The 19,168-nt window shown below is 34.3% G+C and overlaps 1 long non-coding RNA gene across 3 annotated transcripts in view; it reads right to left on the bottom strand.

Annotated features, from left to right (window-relative positions):
• The window catches only part of LOC102139191 (uncharacterized), a 558,779-nt gene that overhangs the window by 135,179 nt on the left and 404,432 nt on the right, over positions 1-19,168 (bottom strand). For 2 of the 3 annotated variants that reach the window (XR_012416487.1, XR_012416488.1), the window contains one exon: positions 15,939-18,767. The exons of the other annotated variant lie outside the window; for it this stretch is intronic. This is a non-coding gene — a long non-coding RNA (uncharacterized lncRNA). Of the gene's footprint in view, positions 1-15,938; positions 18,768-19,168 lie in introns of those variants that run through there. 3 annotated transcript variants of the gene reach the window in all.

The following is a 19,168-nucleotide window of genomic DNA, read 5'->3' as shown; positions in this document are numbered from 1 at the left end:
AGAATATAATATTAAATGTACTGGTATAATGTGAATGTATTTTAAATATAACTGAATTTTTCATATAAATGATTTCACAGTAAGATGAAGCCTTTATTTGCAAAGTTTTGTATACTTTCTGAGCAATTAACTCTGGGGAGAGTTTAAACAGCACTATTAGTTCCAGTTTTCTATTGCTACATAACAAGCCACCCTTAAATTTTGCAACTTAAAGCAATAATATTAATTTAGTTTTCCCACAAACTTGCAACTTGGGTAGGGTTCAGCAAGGACGGCTTATTCCCCTCCCCTCAGCCCCACCCCAGTGGTATCAGCTACAATAGCTTGAGTGCCAGTAAAGGATCCATTTTCAAGAAAGACCATTTACATGGCTGACACCTTCATGCTGGCTGCTGACTGGAGGCTCATCCAAGTGCTGTCAGCCAGGGGCCTTAGTTTATATCTATATAGTCACCTTCATAGAGATCCTCAGGCTTCTCCCAGAATGATGACTGGGTTCCAAGAGCTACAATTCCAAGAGACAGGAAAGTGGAGACTGCTAGTCTTTTATTACCTGAGCTCAGAAACTAGGCATCACTTCAGTTTCATTCTGTTGAAACAGTTACAAATTCACCCAGATTCAAGAGGAGGGAGCATAGACTCCCACCATTTTCAGTCCACTACAATATTTAAAAATAGAGTCTTGGAGGTGCCACTCATAGTCATGCATGTCATGAGACAGTTTGCCTGTTTGTTATGCTCTACAGATCCCTGAAACCCAACCCCCTACAGCAGCATCACTAGTTCCTTGTGGGTAACGGGCAGTAGTGAATTCTGAATCTACTGCGGTTGTTGAAGTAGCTATCCAGGTAATAGAGCATTTTCTTGGCCAAGCCCAGGATATTAATGAGTATCAGCAAGTACCTGTGCTGCTCACTGTGAAGATCATGGAGTGCTCATGTGCCTGTGCTGTGCTTTGCTATCTACGGGGTACTTCTCATTGACAGAGACATTTCCAGGAGTTCTGACAAACTGAAAACCCTTCAAGTTTTCCTGAAAGTTGAGAAGTTCAACATCTTGTTGTACACCTGTCTTAGTCAGTTTGGGCTGATACAACAGAGTACCATAGACTGAGTGGCTTATAAACAACAGAAATATATTAGGTTGCTGCAAAAGTAATTGCAGCTTTTTTATTAGGTTGATGCAAAAACTGCAGTTACGTTTGTACCAACTTAGTATTTCTCACAGTTCTGGAGACTCAAAGTCCAAAATCAATATACAGCATGGCCAAGTTCTGGTGAGGGCCTCCTTCCAGGTTCCAGACTGACAACTTCTTACTATAAGTTCTCATATGGTAGAAAAAGGAAAAGAGGGGTTGAAAACTCTCTAGAGTTTGTTTGTTTGTTTGTTTGTTTGTTTTTTTCAAGACAGAGTCTCTCTTTGCCACCCCAAGCTGGAGAGCAGTGTTGTGATCATTGCTCACTGCAGCCTAGAATTCCCGGGCTTAAGGGATCTTCCCACTTTAAGCTCCCAAGTAGCTGAGATTATAGGCGCAAGCTACGGTGCCTGGCTCTTGGGATCCCTTTTATAATCCCATTCATTAGGTTCATTAGGGTTCCATCCTCATAAGCTAATTATTGGTAAAAAGCTTCACCTCCTAATTTCATCACAATGGGGGCTGGAATTTCAATGTATGCATTTTAGGGTGACAAAATGTTTCAGTCCATAGCAACACCTATAATCTATTGAAGCAAATCAGGTGTGAAATTTGTTTCCCTTCACAGAATAATTAACCATGATGCATATAATATGAGCTAATAATAGGTATGTAAATAGTGATTAAAAATGTGGGCTCTGGGTTCAGACAATTAAAATTAAATTTCTGGTTTCATCTTTACCTAGTTGTTTGATGTTGTTGGTAAAACAGAGATTAAAAGATATTTTACCTAGGGTTGTTATAAGGAATACATAGGATAAGGCATATAATAGATAAGGTCCAGCACATAGTCGATATTATAATAAATTGCTCTAATTACAATAAATGTCATAAATCACATATCTGCAAGCCATGGGTAAACCCAAGGTTTTCAGTGGTGCTTACTTTTATAATCTCTCCAAAACAATCATGAATGGCGATTTACTCAATTTGATAGGTTTTTTTATTTTTAACCATTTTGCCTTACACTTAATGTTCTCTATTTTCCTCTCATTTACACTGCTTGAAACACCTCCTATTTCAATATTGCCTATGGTACGTGATAATTCACTTCAAATTTCATACAGTAAAATATTAACGAAGAGGCCAAGGAAAAACAGACCACAGATCTGCTAGATCTGCAAATTAAGACTCCACATTTATTATTATGTTTTCTTTATCATCTTGAAGCCAGATTTCAATCTAATAGACTCAACCTTTATATAGGATCTAATTTTTAAAAACAAAATTTTAGGAAACACTGTATAGTAAGAGAAACTTAAATTTCACAACTTAAAAGTTCATTTAATTGATTTTTAATGCTGTAAGTTAAGCTTTCCAAAGTGATAGATTTTTATTCAAAAAGCATAATCAGAAAATATTTGGTGCCTCCCTGCCTTTCCCCCATATACTTCTGTTAAGACTGGCATCCATCAGAGGATTGACATGAGATCACAATATGTGGGGACATCAGTCTCTTAGTGTGCTGAGTGTCAATGAGGTACAAGGCCGAGTGGACAAAGGAGTGCAAGGAAAAAGAGCAGAGACCAAGAAAATTGAAACAGAATAATATTATTTTCTTAAGAAGGAACTAAGGGGGAGTTCTTAGAGTACTCTAGGTATTTCCAACCCACTTAACTCCAAATAATATTTAAGAAAGGGAATCTGTTCTTGGGTGAGCAGAATAGATTATATATGTAGCAGTAAAATCATCATGACGCAGTCGTAGAAATCCAGTCATTTGGGGAAATTTGCTAAGCATAACAATGGAGACAGAAGAAAAATTCAGGTGCACTGAAAACAGGGGTTGACAAAAAAGGAGAGAGAATCAGTAGACTTGGGTCAGATGGCTGAGGTCCTTCACAATATCTCATTCTCAAAATATCAGTAGTTTGCAAGGAGTGATCAGAGACAATTGTACCAAAGGCCTCTGTCAGAAGTGAATCTGATAGAGAAGACTGGCCTATTTTCCCTGATTTCCTTTAGTTTCAGGGACCTATTTATTAATATCACTCAAGTTTATTATGGCTTTGTCAATTTTTCTTGGTTTATCTCTAACTTATGTTGTATTTATTTTGCACTAGTTTCAAAACTTTCTGTAGAATTTGAAAGGCCTTCTTGCGTTATCTTCTTGCACCTAGTCTTGCAGCTCATAATTTATCTTTCCTCAGAACCCCGTAGGTAAACTTTTCTTCGGAGTCAGGTAGTAAATACACTAGGTTTGAATTTTTAGGGGTGGTTGAATGGTCTCTGTTACAAGTTCTCAATTCTGCCTTTGTAGTGCGAAAATAGCCATGGACAATAAGTAAATTCATGGGTGTGTCTGTGTCCTAGTGAAATTTTATTAACAGAAATATACAGCTCATTGTCTGTAGTTGTAGTTTACTGACCATTGCCTTTAGAAGGTAAATGCATCCCTTCCCTGAAAAAGCTTTAAGGATTTTTGTTTTGTTTGAATTCTTAGTTTTGCTGTTACTAGGATACGACTTCTTGCATAATTTTTTTTCTTGCATTAATCCTGAATGTCAAACAATAACTTTTTTCCAAAGACTGGAGCTTTTATTGTGGAAAATGTCCTTCTATTAGTCTGATGATTCTCTCTACCCATTCTCTCAATTCTGTTATTTTGTTATTATACTAAAGAATAGTTGGAATTCTTGAACTAGCCATATATCATATACCTTTTCTGTATATTTTTTCTCTGGTGATTATAAAAAAATTAAGTTCTTTCTTTTATCTCACTTATTTTAACTTTAATTGGGTCAAATCTGCTATTCACTTTTTTTTAAATTAATATTTGGTGGGTTTTTTGTCACAGTAGTCAATTAAAATAATTCTGTTTTCTTTTTTTATTTCTTTGGGTGGGCTAATTTTCCATTTACTATGTTTGCTATTTCAGTTTCTTTGTGCTAGGCAGAATCAAAGGCATATTTTTAATTATTTATTATATATGTAATTTGTCATATAAGCAGAATAGTATTTGTATCTAGAATGTTTGGAAGAATTTTTATTCAGCATTTAGTGAAGTTCAGGTATCTGCTACAGAAAGCTTACTCCTAATAATGAGGGTGCACATTGTGCAACTGGGGCAAGGTGTGTCGGTGTATTTTCTTTGCTTTTTTTTTTCGAGACGAAGTCTCACTCTGTTGCCCAGACTGGAGTGCAGTGGCACCATCTTGGCTCACTGCAAGCTCCGCCTCCCGGGTTCATGCCATTCTCCTGCCTCAGCCTCCTGAGTAGCTGGAACTACAGGTGCCCGCCACCACAGCCGGCTAATTTTTTGTACTTTTAGTAGAGACGGGGTTTCACCGTGTTAGCCAGGATGGTCTAGATCTCCTGACCTCGTGATCCGCCCACCTCAATCTCCCAAAGTGCTGGGATTACAGATGTGAGCCACCAGGCCCGGCCGGGTGTATTTGTTAATTTTGGGTGACGGAAAATCCTTTCCCTCTTGGCAGTCCTAAATTACTTGGGATTCTATTGTGTTTTTCTTTCTCAAGTGACCAATCTAGGTATATCCTATGTTAACATTCTCACTGCAGAGAGTCAAACTTGTAGTTTAAACTCAAATCCCATTAAAAAATAATATGAGCAAACACTAATACTGCACTTATGAGCAAACACTAATACTGAACTTAATATATTTCAGGTGCCATTCTAAGTACTTTCCACTTATTAACATTTTTAATATTCACAACTCCATATGAACAATTATTATCCCTTTATTATACCAATGGAAAAATTGAAAATTGCTAGATTATAAAATTTGCCCAAGTTTATGTAGATAGCAAGTGGAAGATGTGGTACTTAATCCCAGTGTTCACAAAACATAAAGATAGTTTTATGTTGAAATTTCAAAGTCTGTAATACCATCCCTTAGAGAAGGAGAAAATGAATGTGACTCTCAAGTGAAAGTCTTACTATGAAATTATAGATTTTGTTACTATGAGATCATTTTCTGAGTAATGACAGTGATATTTTAAAATTGACAGGAAAATTACTAATTAAAGTATGACTATAGCCCTTTTAACTATTTATCTGACAGTATAAGACATTTTAACTTTGGGTACAAAATGTAGTTAAATATTTTTTCAGTGCTATCAGTTTTAATTAGATGTGATACGATAAGATCCTCTATAGTATATTCCCAAGATCAGTCATTATATCTAATTTAAGATTTGAAGGGGGAAAGGTAGTCAAAATAGGGATTAACTTAAGAGCCTAGTACACAAATGAATACTACAACCCAATTTCTTTGTTTCAACTGTCTGCTAGATAAAGCAGAGTAGATATAGCATGAAAAGATAGAATGATATGATAGTAGAATTATCTGGAATTAACAAGGTTCAGAAAAAAAAAAAGCCCTTTTTTTAACATGTGATTATCTTCCTCACTTGACTGAAGGTCCCTGAAGGTAAGAACAAAATAGAAATAAACCTTGACACCATCTACAATTATTCATTGAGAAATGAGTACCCCCTATTTTTTTACAATATTTATGAAACTGATAAATCACATTGCTATTATGGAAAAATATATATATAACGTGATGTAATTTTAGCCATTTGTAAATATACAATTTAGTTGCATTAAATTTATTCACAATGCTGTCAACTGACACTATTATCTATATCCCCAAATGTTTTATCATCCCCAACTCATCAATAGCTCTCATTTGCATCTTAGTAATTTATAGTCTGGTATTGATAAGTGTTTTAGGTTTGTATATTTCTTTTCTGACTTTTAATGTATTCACTAGAATGGTTTTGTGTATAAACCCTGTACCATTAAACAATAACTCTGTACCCATTAAACAATACCTCTCCCCTCTCCCCTCAATAACCCCTTCAACCCTTAGTAATTTATAATCTTCCTTCTGTTTCTATGAATTTGTTTATTCTAAGTACCTGACACACGTAGAGCCATACAATATTTGTCTTCTGTATCTGGCTTATTTTACAAGCAAAATTCTTTCAAGGTTTATCCATGATAAACCTTGAAACTTATATCAAAATTGTATTCTTTCCATGACATTAGTAATGTGGTGAAGTAGGCTATCTCAACCTTTGTCTCCCCATAGAAACAAGAATTAGACAACTATCTTTGGATGAAAACAGATCTGGATGAGTTCAGTTCAGATAAAAAGCTGCAACAATAAGTTGAAGAAAAAAAAAAGTAACGACAAAGAAAAAAATAGCAGAAAGAGTTTTGTTGCCTGAATCGTCCTATCCCCCAGCCTGGGACAGTTCAGCCTTGAAAAGAAACTCTCAGCCCATGATTTTCCCTCATGGTGTAAAAGAAAGCAGGGCAAATGACTGGTTTCCCTGGCCTTTTGGGTCACTGCTTGAAGGGTCCATTTTGGTTATATCCCAACTAGGCTACAGGAAAGATCAATATAGCTGAGATGTCTGGAGAAGCTGAAAACAAAGAAAAAGGGCAGGGCCAAACAGTTCCAACCACGCAGCAAGTGATACTATGGTCCCCAGTGGCCTGCAGGAAGACTCTAGCAGTTGTTGCTGCTGAGGAGCTCAAAAACCATCAAAGCTGCTGAGGAAACACCATAAAAGGAGATGTTGCTTCACCACCCTGGGCCAGAAGCAGCACCCACTCTTCTTTTTCCCCTGCAAAAACATGCACATTCAAACTCCAGCACTGCCATTACTCTACTCCCTTCTGTGTTTAGGATCCTGGCTCTGCACCCACTCTATGCATGCCCACATCTGACAGGAGCACCACAGGTGGCAAGCTGACACCATAGTCTCTGGCCATAGTCACTCTGTTCATGCTCATGCTTCCAACCCTAATTCTGCAACCACTCTGGGCAATTTTGTGCCTTACACAGTGGCATCACTGCCACAGAAAGCACACTCAAATGCTGGAATCAGCACCAAAATGAATTCCCTCAACCATAAATTCATCCTGTGGAGGTAAAATAAAGCAAGAGAACTGCAACAGCCTTTACCATTAAGGATCTCAAAATTCATAGCTATGTTAGGAGAGTAGGAGAATGCCCACAGCCTTGGCTAACGAGATCTCCCTGAGTCTATGCTAACACTGACCTCAGCTGATGGAGTTGCATGGAAACTATGCTACCACACACTTTTTAGCCAGTGCCCTTGTACCCACCAATAGGTGAATATCTTCCAACACACACACACACGCGCACACACACACACACACACACACACAGAGTACGTAAAGGTAGGAAGAGGTGACTATAGGAAGACATCAATGCAAGGTTATAATAAACCAAAAAATTAAGAAAACACGACACCACCAAAGAAATACAATAATTTTTTAGTAACTGACCACCCCAAAATGGAACTTTATCAATTCCCTGACCAAGAATTCAAAAAAATCTTAGGAAAGCTCAGTGATCTACAAGAGAACAAAGAAAATCAACTAAACAAAATCAGGGAAACAATACACGAACAAAATTAGTAGTTATATAATAAGAAACAGTTTTTAAAAACACAGAAATTCTGGAGCTGAAAATTTCAATAGGGAGCCCCAACAGAAAACTCAATCATGCAGATGAAAGAATCAGTGAACTTGAAGAGAGATCACTTAAAATTATCCAGTTAGAGGAACGAAAAGAAGAAAGAATGAAAATAAGTGAAGAAAGCCTTTATAATTTATGGGATACCATTAAGTGAAACAATTTACATATAAATGAAATTCCCAGAAAGAGTGGAGAAAAAGAAAGGAGTCAAAAGTAATTTTTTTTAAATGATAGAAAAGTTCCTCAAATTGTGCAGAGAAACAAGCAACCAAATCCATTATGCCCATAAACCCCAAATAAGTTGAAGATCAAGTGATCTTCAGAGATACATTATGGCCAACTTGTCTAAAGTCAAGGACAAAAAGTACATTTTGAAAGAGGCTAAAAAAGAATAACATCACATATAACAGAATCTCTATAAGATTGTTGGTAGATTTCTCAACAGAAACCTCATAAACCAGGAGAAAATAAGATGACATATTCAAAGTAATGAAATAAAAAATTGCCATTCAAGAATACTATGAAAGGAAACGTGTCCTTCAGAAAGAAAAGAGAGATAAAAACTTTCCCAGGCTAAAACTGAGGGAGTTCAACACTGCTAAACATGCTTTACAAGACATGCTTAAATAAATTCTTCAAATTGAAGTAAACCCATACTAAACAACAATACAAAAGCATATGAAAGCATAAATTTCACTGGGGAAGGTGACTATATAACCATATACAGATCATTCTTACTCTTTAATGGCGATGCAAAATTTATTTTAATTCTAATATAAAAGTTAAACGAATTTGTCAATGCATATACAATATTAATAAAAGCAAATCATGACTACAATAACACAAAGCTGAAGGAGGAAAGTAAAATTGTAGTTTTAACTTCAGTCTTAACTGAAGTTAAGTTGTTACCAACTTAAAATAGAAGGTTTACCTATAAGATACAATTTATGGCATCTCAAAACAAGATACAGTATACAAATATTAAGCCAATCACAAAGAAAAATCTGTAATAGATGTACAAAAGATAAAGAGAAAATAATCAAAGTGAAATGTTAAATAATTATTGAATAACAAAATAAGACAGCAAGAGACGAAAAAGAATAGAGAAACAACTGAAAAATAGATTCAAAAGAATGAATGAAATGGCAATAGTAGGGCCAAACTTACCAATAATCACCTTACATGAAAATGAACTAAGCTCTCCAATCAAAAGGCTTGGAGGGGTTATACAGAAAAAAAAAAAATCACAGATATATGTACAATAGGCTCGCTTTAGACTTAAGGACACACATAGGCTGCAAGTGAAGGAATAGAAAAATATATTTCATGAAATAGATAACTAAAAGAAAGCAGGTGTGACTATACTTATATCAGATAAAATACAGTTTAGTTCTAAACCTGTCTCTAAATGCAAAGAAAAACATTATATAATGATAAAAGATTAATTCAACAGGGAGATATGACAATCATAAATATATATGCCCCCAACATCAAAGCATGTAAATATGTGAAGAAAATATTAACAGATTGGATGACAGAAATTGACAGCAATATAATAACAGCAGGGGATGTTTGATATTCCACTTACAATAATAATGAATAGAACATTCCGACAGAAAACCAAGAGAGATACAAAAGACTTCTACAATGTGTAGACCAATGGACCCAACACACACAAACAGAACTTTCCAACAAACAGCATAAGAATACACATTCTTCTCAAAAACACAAGGAACATTCCCCAGTAGAGATCACTTATTAGTTCACAAAATAAATCTTAACAAATTTAAGGATATTGAAATCATTCCAAGTATTTTTTCTTGACCACAATAGAATGAAAATTAAAACTAGTAACAGGAAGAAAACTGGAATATTCACAAATACTTGGAAACTAAACACATAGCTTGAACAATCATTGGGTCAAAGAGGAAATCAAAATACAATTAAAAATGACAATACAACATACCAAAACCTATGAGATACAGCAAAAGCAGTAATAAGAGTACAAGAGTAATAAGAGAAAAGTTTACAGTGATAAACACTTAAATTAAAAAAGAAGAAAGACCTCAAATAAACACTTGAACTTAACATCAGAAATAACTAGTAAAATAGCAACAAACTAACCTAATGTTAGTGGGGGAGGGGGAGGGAAAAGGAAATAAGAGTAGATCACAAATAAGTACAATAGAGATTTTATGAAAATAGAAAAGAAGAAACAATTCCAGAGTTGGTGTTTAGAAAAAATAAGCCCTTTATTAGACTAAAAGAAAATGAGAGAAGACTCAGACAGTAAAATCCAGACATGAAAGAGAAGACATTACAATGGATGTCTCAGGAATAAAAATGATCATAAAGGAATATTATGAATAATCATATACAACATGTTGCATAACCTAGAATAAATGAATAAATTCCTAGAACCATATAACCAAACAAAATAAAATCAAGAATAAATCAAAAACAGGAGCAGATAAAAAAAATCTAAGAAGATTGAAGCAATAATCAAATATCTCCTAACAAATAAAAACCCAATACTAGATGGCTTTATAAATGAATTCTAATAAATATCAAAGAGGAATTAACATCAAACCTTCTCAAATTTTTCCCTAAAATAGAAAATGATCAAACACTTCCAAACTTATTTTATGAGTTCCAAGTAACCCTCATACCAAAATAAGACAAAGACATTACAAGAAAAGAAAACCACAATATAATATTTCTAATAAACATAAATTAAAAGTACTCAATAATATACGAGCAAACCAAATTCTGCTAAATTCAGAGCATCATACGCCATGACCAAGTGTGAATTATCCCTGGAATTCAAGGGTCATTCAACATACAAAAATCTATCAGTGTGATACAAAACATTAATAAAATTATTTTAAAATGACCATCTCAATAGATGCAGGAAATACATTTGATGAAATTCAACATCCACTCATGATTAAAACAATTAGCAAAATACAACTGTCCCTTAGTATCTGAGGGGAATTGCTTTTAGGACCTTCTGTGGTTACAAAAATCCATGAGTTCTCAAGTCTCATGGTCAGCCCTTGCATAACTGTGGATACAAACATTGCCACTTCAAATCTGCAGATTTTGCATCCCGCAAATTATATGTTTTCTACCCATGGTTGAATCCAGGGATGTGGAACCCAGGGATATGGAGGACTGACTATAGTTTTAGAAGGCACAATAAAAGCCATATATGAAAAGCCTACAGCTAGCATCATAATTAATGGGGAACACACAAAAGTTGTTCCTCTAAGATATGGCCCAAGGTAAAGATTTCCACTGTAGTCACTTCTTTTGAAAATAGCACTGAAAGACCTAGCCAATATGATTAGACAAGAAAAAGAAATAAATGGCATCCAAATAAAAAATCATTTATATTTGTTGATGACATAATCATATATGTAGAAAACTATAAAGATTTTAGAAAACTGTTAGAACTAATACACCTTTAATAAAATTGCAAGTTATAAAATCAAAATACAAAAATAATTACATTTCTATAAATACTCATGTATACACACAATGAAATATTATTCAGTTTCAGAAAAGAAAGAAATCATCCCTTTTATGACAACATGCATACAACTAGAGGGCATTATGCTAAGTGAAACAAGCCTGACACAGAAAGACAAATACAGCACGAGCTCACATGTGGAACCTGAAAAAGTCAAACCCATAAAACAAAAATTAGAATGGTAGTTACCAGGGACTGGAGAAAAGAGATATGGGGAGATGATCAAGGAGTACAAAGTTTTAGTTACATGAGATAAGTAAGTTCTAAAGATCTAATGTACAACAATGTAACTATAGTTAATAGTATTCTATCGTGTACCTGAAATTTGCTAAGAAGATAAATCTTGTTTTCACAACAAAAAAGGAAATATGAGGTTATATATATGTTAATTTAGTTGATTGTGATGAACATTTCAGAATGTATTCATATATTACATTCATACACTATTCATACACTAATTCATATATTACATTCATACACTATATTACATTCATACATCATCTAGTTGTACACTATATATGTGTGTGTGTACATGTATAACATTTTTAACTGCAAACTATACTTCAATAAAGTAGGAAAATAATTTTTTCTATGACTGAATAGTATTCCATTATGTCTTTAGGCCACATTTTGCTTATTCATTATCTGTTAATAGACGCCTGAGTTATTTCTACCTTTTGGTTATTATGAACAATGCTGCTGTGAAGACATTGCTGTATGGGTTTCTATTCCCTACTTCAATTACTTTGGATATATACCTAATAGTGGAATTGCTTTGGATACATACCTAGTAGTGAAATTTCTGGATCATATGATTATTATATTTTTAACTTTTTTTTAGAATGTGTCGAACTGTTTTCCACAGTGGCTGCACTATTTAACATTCCCACCAGCAATGCAGGAGGGTTTCAATTTTTCCACATCCTCACCAACACTTGTTATTTTTCAGGGGTTTTGGTAGTTGCCCTCTTAGTAGGTATGAAGTGGTATTTTATTTTGGTTTTGATTTGCATTTCCCTAATAACTAATGAGGTTGAGTATATTTTCATGTGCTTATTGGCCATTTGTTTATCTTTAAAGAAATGTTTACTCAAGTGGTTTGACCTTTTTGAACTTTTTTCTTCTTGTTGTCATTATTGTTCAGTTTTAATTGCTTTTTATATATTCTAGATATTAATCTTGTGTCATTTACGTAATTTGTAAATATTTTATCTCATTCTACAGATTTTCTTTTAACTTTTTTAACTGTTTAACGGGAGTGGACGTATCCTTGTTTTTTACTTTTATTTTTTTCTCTTGTTCTCTATAAACAAACCAAAAAACAAACATTTTCCCAGTAGCAGAAACCAGAATCAATTTTGTCATCTCTTAACCTCCCAAAACCACACCAATATATGACCCTTTTGGTTTTGGCTTCCATGTCTCAGTTTCATCACCTTTTATCCACTTCATTCTTGTGACCACCTATAAGTTACCATGATTCAGAGCAATCATAGGCTCTAAAAAATCACAGTAAACTTGTAGGAAATAAATTGTATAAATTTTCTGCAAAACATTTAAATAATTTATACTAAGCATCATTTTTTCTTGTTCACCTTTTATTTTAGAATCAGGGTGTACATGTGCCGGTTTGTTATAAAGGTATACTGTGTAATGCTGAGGCTTGGGCTATGATTGAACTCATTGCCCAGGTAGTGAGCATAGTACCTCATAGGTAGTTTTTCATCTTTGCTCTTCTCCCTCTCTTCCCCTTCTATTATTCCCCAGTGTTCCCATCTTTATGTTTATGTGTATTCCATGTTTATCTCTCACTTATAAATGAGAATATGCAGTATAATCCATCCCACAGAAACACAAAAGATCTTCAGAGATGTTTATGAACACTTTTATGCACACAAAGTCCAATATCTAGAGAAAATGGATAAATTCTTGGAAACATTGAACTGAGATGAAAGTAGAAACCTAAACAGACCAATAACAAGTTCTTAAACTGCATCAGTAATTTAAAGAAATCCTACAAACCAAAACAGCCCTTGACAAGATGGACTTACAGCCAAATTCTACCAGATGTACAAATAAAAACTAGTGCCAATCTTACTGAAATTATTCAAAAAAAAAAAAAAAAAAATGAGGAGGAGGACTCCTCCGTAACTCATTCTGCAAAGCCAGCATCATCCTGATACCAAAATCTGACAGAGACACAAGGAAAAAAGAAAACTTCAGGCGAATAATCCTGATGAACAAAGATGCAAATTTCCTCAACAAAATATTAGCAACCAGAATCTTTTAACTTTCTTGATAGTGTCCTCTGATAAACAAAAATTATTAATTTTGATGAAGTTCAACTTTACATTTTTTTCTTACCTGTGTGTTTGGTATCATATCAATGAAATCATTACCAAATCCAATGTCATGAAGATTCTCCCCAATGATTTCCTCTAAGACTTTTGTAGTTTCAGCCATTAAAGTTTTTGATAATTTTGAGTTAATTTTTGTATATGTTGTAACGTAAGGGTTCAAATTCATTCTTTTGTATGTGGACAGCACATTTATTGAAAATATTGTCCTTTCATTCTTTGAGTGGTTTTGGCATCTTTGTAGATAATTTGACTAAGTATGCAGGGTTTATTTTTGTGCTATTATATTTTATGAGTCTACATGTTGTCTTTATGCCAACACCATACTGTTTTAAGTACTATAGCTTTGGGGGACATTGCAAAGTCAGGAAATGTGAGTCCTCCAGCTTTATTTTTCTTCTTTATTTAATTGACTATTTGGGGCCCCTTAAAAATCCATATGAATTTGAGGGTATCTTTCCCATTTCTATGAAAAAGTCTGTTAGAATTTATATAGGGATTGCATTGAATCTGCAGATCACTTTTTGTGGCATTAACACATTAACAATGTTAAGTCTTCCTGTCCGTAAACACAAACTTCTTTCTTTATTACTCATGTCTTATTTGATTTCTTTTAGCAATATTCATAGCTTTCAACATATAAGTATTTCACCTTGTTAGATCTATTCCTCAGTATTTAACTACTTTTGACATTACTGCAAAGATAATTGCTTTCTTAATTTTCTCTTTGGTTGGTCATGTTGTCATATAAATACTCAACTGATTTTTCTTTATTGAATTTTATGCTGCAATGTTGCTGAATTCATTTATTAGCTATTGGAGATTTCTACTAGGTTCTTTGGGATTTTCTAGGTATAAGACCATGCCATCTATAAATAGAGATGGTTTTAACATGTTTTTTTTTCCAACATGAATGCTTTTTCTCTCTCTCTTTTTTTTTTTTTTTTTTTACCTTTATAGTAGCTCTGGCAGGGACTTCCAGTACCATGCTTAATAGCAGTGGTGAAAGCAGGCATTCTTGTCTTCTTCCTACTCGTAGGGGTAAAGCCTACAGTTTGAATATCTTTTTGAATATAATATTTGCTGTGGGTTTTTCATAAGAGCCCTTTATCATATTGATGAATTATTCTATTCTAAGTTTTCTGAGAGTTTTTATCATAAAACTCTCCTCAATTTTGTTAAATATCACTTCTGCATCAATTGAAATGTTTATGTGTTTGTTTTTTACCTATATTCTATTTATGTGATGTATTCCATGGATTGATTTTCTTATATTGAAGCACCCTTGGTTTTCTATGTTAATCCCACTCGATCAAGCTGAATAATACTTTGAATATATTGTTGTATTAGATTTGCTAATACTTTATTGAGGATAGATATTTGCATGTATATTCGTAAGAGATATTCATCTGTAATTTTATTTTCTTGTTATTTTATTATCTGGCTTTGGTATCCAAGTAATCATGGCCTCATAAAATGAATTAAAAAGTGTTTCCTCCTCTTCTATTTATTGCAAAAGTTTAAGAAAGATGCATATTAATTCTTCTTTAACTCTTTGTTAGAATTCACCTGTGAACACATCTGGTCCAGGGCTTTTCTTTGTTGGAAGGTTTCTGATGACTGATTCAATCTCTTTAGTTAGTATAGGTCTGTTAAGATGTTCTATCTCTTTTTGAGCCAGTTTCACTAATTTATGTGTTTTCAGGAATTTATGTGTTTTCAGGAATTTTTTAGTTATTCTTTATAATCCAATTTTCTGGAATACAATTGTTAGTAATATGCTCTTATAATTGTTTGTTATAAATATTGTCATAATTGTTACCCATTTAGTCAAGGTTTCAAAAGATGTACACTTTGGATTGAGCATGCTATATCAATATTTATTAAAGTGAATGGTAAAGAGTGAAACTTAAAGCATAGACATGCAGATCACAAAAGTTCAAGTTTACGTGGCTTGAATTGTCATTGAGTAATGGTTTGAGAAAGAGTACTGATGAAGAAATATAATTTGGCTGATGAAGGAGGTAGAATGCCAAGTTAGGGACTAAATGTCTAACGTAGTAAATTCATTTATCACATAGGTGTTGGTTATAGGACTGTGACCCATATTCTAGGATGCCCTCTCATACTCTCAAGGTAAAAGTGAATATATTTCTATTAAGAGTCATAATTAATTGCATGAACTATTCAACTGGGTTGAAAGTATTCAGGCTCTGTTGAGGTTCTGATGTGCTTTTCTCTGCCATGCTGAAAAAGAGAATTTGAAATGCTGTCTGAAATTGGTCATTTGACCCCAGGCAAAAAATAAATTCTAAAATGTTATTAATGCTCAGTTTTTCTCCTCTGGGACTAAAGTGACTTAACTCACCTATATTTCTTCTTTTTCTTTGTCAGTGAGTACACCTTTTCCAAATCATCTGATGAGTCAGAGTCATAAGAGGTTTATGGTGCAGTGAAAAAGTCGGCTGCTCTTAGTTATAATCAGTGTTCAAAGAGCTTTAACCTATGTTTTCAAGATACATGGCCTGATGCCCAGTAAAGATTACTTAAGATAGACAGACTGTGTCATCACCCAGAATTCTGATTTCTTGTAGGCATGCTAAGTCAGAAAAGCCATCAACATTATCTTATAACTTTCCTCATTCATGACCACAGTGACCTTCTTCACTGAAGAGTCAATGTTTAAAATCACTATTCACCCTTTCCAGTTGCCAAGGACCTAGCTCCAAAAGAAATGCATTATGTAAGTGAGTCATCTGTTTGCGAGTTTTCTTATTTGATATGGCAAAGGGCCATGCTGACTCAGAGCCAATTCAGTAGCCAAAGCTTTAGAAAATCACTTGACATGTAAACATATTCAAATCCTCTAATCTTTCAAAACTCTACGTTTTAAGGAGCAACTATATATATCCCTGCCATTTTATAACCTTCAAGCAACCACATTGGGGCGTTTGTCCTCAGTTTCCTCATTTACAAAATAAGGAATTTGGACTCTATAATCTGCTGGATCCTTTGGGGGCCTATACATTGGCAGTTCTTACATTTTCCAGTTTTGCTGAAGTTTTATTGTTTACTTTGTCAACTGAAGAAAAGCTAGTGTGAATGTCAGCAGCTATTGAAATTGAAATAATCTATTATTTCAGAATTTTACCCAGGCATTTAAAAAAACCTCACAATTTCCCCTTTGGATATTAAGTAAAAGACGATCCAGAAATCCAAATATATTAGTAATTTAATTTCAAGAGTTATTACAGACGGGAAGTATTGTCCCAGCAAACCATTAGCAACTATTTGAGGAGGAATTTACCATGTTAAATGTAGGTCCAATTAGTATGGTTTGGAACTTTCCCTTTCCAATGTTGGTTGAAAAACAATGTATACTTAAAAGTATGCTCCCGAGGCACTAAAATTAATGACCATGGTTCTCTCTTGATGTCATGGTAGGTATTACCTGGTTATTTAAAAAGAAAATTCTATGGAATATTATTTAGAAACAACTTTGGAAGAATAAATTGCTGCTTTTGATAGAAAGACTGGCAATCCAGCTAAGCCATTGACAGAGAACGAAGGTGTTGGAGAAGAAAACTTTTCCTCTACCCTCTCAAATTCAGGATCTGGGTGGAAAGTATGCTGTGAAAATACAGATTAACAAGAGAAAAAAAAACAGTTTATTTGTATGCAATAGTTTACAAAAGAAGTAGTTTCCTAAAAGGTTAAAGTTAGAAGTTTATATATCTAACTTAGTAGGAGAAGCAAGCCGGGAGAAAAGACTTCTATAAGGAAAACAAATGGATTTCTTTAGGAAAGACAAATAGGTTTTTGGGAGAACAAACAAGAGATAAGAAAGCTTGTGATAACATTTGTTTATGCAGGCGTGATCACTCTTTTCATCTTCTTTATGGCCATCAAACTCCCCTGGAGAGGGGATGTATGGTAGATTTACCCTTGGTCTTGTTTCTGGGAGCAAAGCCACTCTCAAGGGAGGATTTATACCAGTCTTATTTCCCAGAAGTGGCTGGTTTTAATCAGATGAAGGATAGTTAGCTCTTCCTGTTGAATTGATCCCTTTACCATTATGTAATGGCCTTCTTTGTCTCTTTTGATCTTTGATAGTTTAAAGTCTGTTTTATCAGAGACTAGGATTGCAACCCCTGCTTTTTATATGCACCCAATACAGGAGCACCCAGATTCATAAAGCAAGTCTTTAGAGACTTACAAAGAGACTTAGACTCCCATATAATAATAATGGGAGACTTCAACACCCTACTGTCAACATTAGACAGATCAATGAGATAGAAAGTTAACAAGGATATCCAGGAATTGAACTCATCTCTGCACCAAGAGGACCTAATAGACATCTACAGAACTCTCCACCCCAAATCAACAGAATATACATTCTTCTCAGCACCACATCGCACTTATTCCAAAATTGACCACATAATTGGAAGTAAAGCACTCCTCAGCAAATGTAAAAGAACAGAAATTATAACAAACTGTCTCTCAGATCGCCGTGCAATCAACCTAGAACTCAGGACTAAGAAACTCAATCAAAACCGCTCAACTACATGGAAACTGAACAACCTGCTCCTGAATGACTACTGGGTACATAACGAAATGAAGGCAGAAATAAAGATGTTCTTTGAAACCAATGAGAACAAAAACACAACATACCAGAATCTCTGGGACACAAAGCAATGTGTAGAGGGAAATTTATAGCACTAAATGCCCACAAAAGAAAGCAGGAAAGATCTAAAATCAACACCCTAACATCACAATTAAAAGAACTAGAGAAGCAAAAGCAAACACATTCAAAAGCTAGCAGAAGGCAAGAAATAACTAAGATTAGAGCACAATGAAGGAGATAGAGACACAAAAAACCCTCCAAAAAATCAATGAATCCAGGAGTTGGTTTTTTGAAAAGATCAACAAAATTGATAGACCCCTAGCAAGACTAATAAAGAAGAAAAGAGAGAAGAATCAAATAGATGCATTAATCAGATGAAGGAAGCTCTGAGAAGGTTCTTTTCTGCATCTGTTGAATCTCAAATGTCTTCAACTAAAAATAACCACACCAACTTGAGGGTTCTTTGTGGGTTTCGGCATTTCTTCCATTTTGAAACGTCTTGAGAAGTTTTACAAATGAGAAGCTGTGTTGGTTGCTGTAGAAAGAAGATTTGGGTTAGAAGCTGTGAGGCAAGAGATCTGCAAAGGGAAAGAAGAACATAGATTAGAACAAGGATGAATAAGCAGAAAATAACAAATCTAAGCACATTGCCCCATACCCCACTGAACCTGTCTCCTCATCTTGGGAATAGGTCAGCCTAGTTAAAGACTATGCCTCATTTATTTGATGGAGAATATTAACCTTTCTTTGTCAGAGGTGTGAATTTGACACATTTTTTCCTGTCTGATTTACATAAAAGCAGCATTGTTTTCCCATAATTGCTCAAGTTCCACCTTTTGTTGTGATCCGAAATTGTCCCATTCTGAATACTTCAGTGTATCCAGAATGGGACAATTTTGGAGCACATCAGAACCTAAACTTTAACTTCCAATTGGAGTACTCCTAGAGACTTTATGTGTTATTGCATATTGATTGTATT

Source organism: Macaca fascicularis, chromosome 8 (genome assembly GCF_037993035.2).
Source record: "Macaca fascicularis isolate 582-1 chromosome 8, T2T-MFA8v1.1".
Lineage (NCBI taxonomy): Eukaryota > Metazoa > Chordata > Mammalia > Primates > Cercopithecidae > Macaca > Macaca fascicularis.
The sequence above is the reverse complement of the archived record's forward strand: the minus strand, read 5'-3'. Positions and strand labels throughout refer to the sequence as shown.